This window comes from Armigeres subalbatus, unplaced genomic scaffold (assembly GCF_024139115.2).
Source record: "Armigeres subalbatus isolate Guangzhou_Male unplaced genomic scaffold, GZ_Asu_2 Contig246, whole genome shotgun sequence".
NCBI lineage: Eukaryota > Metazoa > Arthropoda > Insecta > Diptera > Culicidae > Armigeres > Armigeres subalbatus.
Genome location: NW_026942983.1, coordinates 76,124 through 82,123, shown reverse-complemented (window position 1 = coordinate 82,123; position 6,000 = coordinate 76,124).

The window sequence follows — 6,000 nt, the reverse complement described above, 5'->3', positions numbered from 1 at the left end:
ACATGAGGCAGTCTTCGGCAGTCAGATATTATAATGCCAAACTGGGTGGCAATATCTACCCTGCCGGGTGAAGGCTAAAAATCGGCTCGTCCTTCTATGAGCTGGAAGGCCTAAGTGGGGAAAAAACCTACAAAGTCTGGCCAGCCGTTCGCACAAACCCAGGGTAATTGCCGATTTGAACATCATTTTCTCTTCCCAACTCAATTCCCTAGAAGGACTACTGATAATTCAGTAAGTACCTCTCACCGGAGAAAACAAATGGAACAAAATTAAAAAACAAACGTGCGTCATTCGTAGCTTCTCGAGTTCTCATCTTCGTCGGAAGTCTCAGTAGTTGTTTCCTCCTGATACACATCTTATGTTGTCTCTTCCTCCTCATTCATCTCGTTTTTCTTTTTAGTGACAACCATGGCATTGCCAGTGTCACATTTAAGGCGATTGTTTACTAGAATAATGCGCCTCCCAGTGTAGTAAATTTCGTCGATCGAATGATGCCTACGATCCAGATGAGTCTGGCAAGAACGCTAGACCTTCTGAAGTTATAATAATAGGGCCCTAGAATTGTGGTCGATAACTGGTGTGTGTACGTGTAGATGTATTTGTTCTTGGTAAGATGTTTTTTGACCAGACAACCCGTGTGAATGGAAGGAGTGAATGAAAATTGCGCCATGAAAGGTGGGGGAATGACCCGAAGAAAAATTGAATGAGTTTTTTAATCCTGAATTTCATTTCGGTGATGATTAAATATAATGAAGAGGTTTCTAGAATGCTTATTTTTCTCTTCCTGGCCAAGTTAAATTTGCAATAAAAGTATCAATTAGGTACACAAAAGCTTAATATTTTCTAAAGATTTGATTTCGAGAGGTTGGACCTGCTTTTTCTGACGAACCCTTATGCCGGAAGGCCCTTGGCCCCAGTGATGCATATTATTTTGATTCATTTCGTTCACTAGCTGAGCAGCCAGACTCTATGGTTTGAGTGTTAAGTGATCTGGTGGAAAGAGTTCCTCTCATAAGGACCGATCAAATCATTCCACCAGATCTAGATCAACTCATGACCAAAAGAGAGCTGCAACAGCGAGAACTCCCCTGACCAAGACCTATTCCCTTCGTAGCTAGACTCTATAATTGAGCAGTTTGTGATCTGGTGGAAAAGAGTTCCTCTCGTCAGAGCGGACAAATCATTCCACTAAATCAATTCACCGCTGAATTAAAGGAGAGCTACTTTGTGTAGAGCCCAATAACCTTTTCCAGTCAGGTAACCAGACTCTATTACGGAATAGGATGTGATTTCCACGGAAAGAGTTCCTCTCACCAAGAACGAGACAAATCATTCCGCCAAATCTATTCCCTTCCTTCGGTAAAAGAAAGTTACCGCCTCCCGACGTATTCCATTCCAGGTAGCCAGACTCTGTTAACAAATGGTTTGTAGTTTTGCGGAAAAGAGTTCCTCGCCAGAACGGACAAATCATTCCGCCAAATCAATTCACCATTCAGTGAAAAGAAGGCTAAGTAGTTCGTTCTATTCTAATAGCTAAGAATATATCTGCCAAAGTTTAAGTGATTTTGCGGAAAAGAGGCTCCTCTCATTTGAACGGAAAAATCAATTCGCTTTAAATCAATCTAACTCTAATCGAAAGAGAGCTACTAGGACAACTGAATTCCTTGATTTTGACTTCCCTCAATCAAAAAAAAAATATACCTTTTTTTTACTCGAATGAGAGATGAATGTAACCCGTTAAATTGGTTCCATTGTGGTTTTAAATATATAAATATTGTCTATATAATTTTGCTTCTTTTCTACTCAAATACGATAGCTCGATTCTCCACTAGTGGAAATGAATTTAAAAACTTAGTCAAAGGTGAAATAATACCAAAAAAAAACAATTCCTTGAACAACCCTGCGCAACCTCTCCAACAACCGCCAACGCACCAGCTCCGTCGCGAGCTACCATCGCAAGCCACAGTTGGTCATTTACTCGCTCTAAACTGTCCTTACTAATGTTAGTCTATACCAAAACGGAAAAGACCTTATAAGCAGCTGTCATCGAAAAGGGAGCAGCTCTTTTTAGTGAACCATAAGCGGAGTTTGCCACCATCCGCGATAGCAAGCGCGTGAACGGTGAAGTGAAGTGTATTTAGAGTACGCGAAGGCCAGTTCTTTTGTTCATCCGTCAACGGCAGTGGAATCCCGGCCGATAAGATTACACCGTCATCACGTTAATCGCTGGTCAGTTAGTTTCTGCCCGCAAGAATAGCGCCGGGAAGGCAGACATCGTGATACGCCGAGGTACCTCAAGATTATACCCGTCGGCAAAGTTGGCGAGTTTTTCAAGAATCCCTATCGCGTCCTTCCCGATTGGCAGTGAACCCGCGGCCCACCGCCGATCAATGAACAAGTTTGGGCCCGTCACAAGAAAAGTATCAGGGAAGCGACCATCGGCTGACCACGACGGCAAAGTTTGAGTGAAAGCAAAGCGAGTGTCAGAATCCCAGACCCCCCTTTCCGGCGACAAAGCAAGAAAATTCAGCAACAACTAGGACGCGCAGAAATCCCGCGAATAGGAAGGAAGTACCATCAGCGCATTTTCGTACCCAGAAGTGGACCCCCCGAGGTGCATGCTTCTCCAGTAGCCACGCAGTTGGACGATCAGGCGTGCCCCGGTCAAAGATGACGCACTTACATCAGGCCGGCGATGGCCGCAGGTCTGGCACGAATATCCGTAGGTCAACTAGGTTGCAGTAACAGGTGTGTACATCCCGTTTCGACTTCCTAATCGATCATCCAAATATTATTATTTTCAGAAATGAAAAGTATTCAATTAAAACAACATGTAAATCGCCGATTTGTGCTATCTAGTGTATTTTATATGAATCGATCCATTTATCATGTAATCTTCCTACTACTTTATTTTGTTCATTTCCTCAGCCAGTTGTATTAAGGGAAGTATTTCACTCCTGAAACCCCCCAATTTCTCCCAAAGAGCTACCAGAAAACGACCCTGAGGTCACGATGGGGCAGACAGAAGTCCCCGGCAATAAGGATCTCTAACAATTTTTCGAGGTAGATTTTGAAGATTTTTATATCAATCGACTTGGACACTCTCCAGCAATTTGTCAATTTCATTGAAACTTTAACCTGGCCAACCGCACGCTTCCGGCACGCTGGTTACGACATTTAACCATGTAACGAATCATTTCAGTTCTGAAATTATTTCTATCTCCTTTAATGCAATGTATAATTGATTACAATAACTAAAGTTAACTAAGAAGATCTTCATTATGCTTAATACATTTTTTTCAGCTAATGCATCCACTGTGTTGCGTTGGCTGCATTGCATCAGACTCCACATCGCTATCGTCGCTCTCAACAATTCGGCTATCATTCGTTCGTTGTCGATCTCCACAAGGCTTCCTAGATAGATAACAGGTGTGTGCTCCGTACGCTTCCCTTGCTTTTTTTTCGACAAGGCTGCTTTTGTTCTGGACGCTTGAGTGGGTCAACTAACTTGTTTTGCACATCTTTTGCTGTCTCTGACAATTTTTATTCGGAATGAACATTTGTTTTGCCACTGCAGCACACACGTTCATATGAAGTTTCCGCATTGTATGTTGCTCATATACGATCGACCTGTAGTCACATATAAGTTAACGCAATAAATCAAGCTAATTTGTACTGCTAGAATACGAGAAGTTGATTCCTGTAAGTGATCAGTGTTTTTCATAACTTTGCTCTTCCTCTACGCACCTGACTTTAAACATGAACAAAGAACTGGACATAATAAATTTTGCCCTCTCACACCATTTTTTAAATGTAGGTCTTGGGAATTTCTTTCACACCATGTACGTCGCCATAGTGATGTAAATATTTACAAGATTATTATTTGAAAAATGTTATTGAGGTAACTACTTTCCTTCAATGGGACTCAGACCCACGATTCTCAGTTAGGTGTACAATGTTGACCCGATTTTGTCACTCCCCGATTTTGTCTACACCCCGATTTTATCACGTTTTCGACCCGATTTTATCACGTCCCGATTTTTTGTCCACATTTCCGACCCGAGTTTGTCACCCCAAAAATTTTGTCATTCTTTTTTATTTCATAAATAATACCAAAAAACATTGATTTTCATGGAAATAACTTTCACCGATTGTAATTTATTCCGAATGACTTCACAGGTACATTGGAAATATTATGTAAGAAATTTCGACAAGTAATAACGGGTACCGTTCTGCATTTAGGGCTTTCCAAGGCATAAAATGATTCATATTTATGGATAGAATTAAAAAAATGAAAATATTTTTTTCCAATTTATCACATATCCTGTTTTATCACCCCAAAATTCACCAGAGGTGATAAAATCAGAATACTACTGTAACGCCCAGTAATCTTGCTCTTAGAGTTCAAGTTTGTAGCGATGAAAACTTCAAATAACTGGCAATATTTTTTTAAAACAATGTCGTCAATAAATAGTATCCCATCCATCCATAAACAAAGTCACTCAAAAATAAGCTTCTTTGAAACTTTTTCTCCAATCATATATTAATGAGTTAATATTTCAAAACCACCTCTCTCATTAAATCGAACATGGCTGCCTCAATGTAGATAAATTTTCATAAGCATGTGTTCATGTTTTTAATAGTTTCGGTGCATACTAATCAAACATAGATGCAAAAATATGTTTGAAAACGAGTTAACAAAAAGCCCTTCTGGTTGACAAGCATCCTCAATAAATAGGAGTTAACCTATATTTGAACTGCCAAAAGCTACAGACCTGAGTCCATCCCTGTTGAAAGTTATACTTCACACCTTCACACACGGATACTTAGGAGAATTTTGCAATTCATGTAACTAAATATATGCAGTTTTGTTTATTAATAACCCCTTCTTTCGTAATATAGAAGTCCTGAGCTTTGAGTATTTACCGTCTAGGGAGGGGCAATACGATTTCCAACCTTTATTTTATGTGTTGAAACAGAATAAGTACTTTTTCGGCATGTAGCTTGAACACGATACGGAATTAAGTTTTGATCCGAACGTTATAACTATAGCTATCATATACAAAACTTTGACTGCACTGATTGACTCCAGATTGGATAAATGACGGAAAACCATGAAAAAATCATTTGAATGGGATCTAGTCAACGATATTTGCAAGTAACTTCATTTCAGTACAAATTAATTTCCCTAAAATCATTGCTGAAAGATGACGATTCTCTAATAGCAGAAAGAGTTGTCGAAGAGGTGTGAATGCTTTGTTAGAGGCAATTGGGTTCACAATGATTATGGTGCACCATTAAGGAATAGCACCAATATTGTGACTGGGTCAATTAAGGAAGTACTTCCATTTTTGGTAGATTCCTTTTAATTACTCTACGTTGCATGTTGGGTCGTATCGTTAATTGCACAGATGTTTCTTTCAGATTGCCCATCAAGAAAATTAAGAATTGAATAATCGCATTTGCAATCATATCATTTCAGATAACGGCTCAGCCTCTTATGAGGAAGACATGGTCGGGGAGTTCCAGCCAAAACGCACCAAGCAGCTTTTGTTGACTTGTGATATTTTGATCGTACAAGGACAACGGAAATCGTTTCACCAGCGTACACATTTGCAATGGGATATCCTCATTTATTGGATTAGGGGATATCCGATATGATTCACCGATCAAATAAATCTGCAAAACGAAAGTTTGGGCAGAAAATGGGTAATTTTTCGTTGGCGCTTGGTGCGTTTTGGCTGATCCCCGACCACATATTTTATTTGCCTGTTGTGGTTCAATGAATCAATCATATACTGCTTAAGTAACCTTTTGCTATGTTAAATTTGTAGGGAGACATCGAGGAGTTGAAACGTGTTGAAACTAACACCAAATTTTGATAAAATGTTTATGATGTCATATGTACCTAAAATAGAAACCCACGCTATTCTAAAATAGCGCTTGAGAGGGAGTGCCATAATAAGGCTAATAAGGCGATGGGGAATACTCATTGGAGGT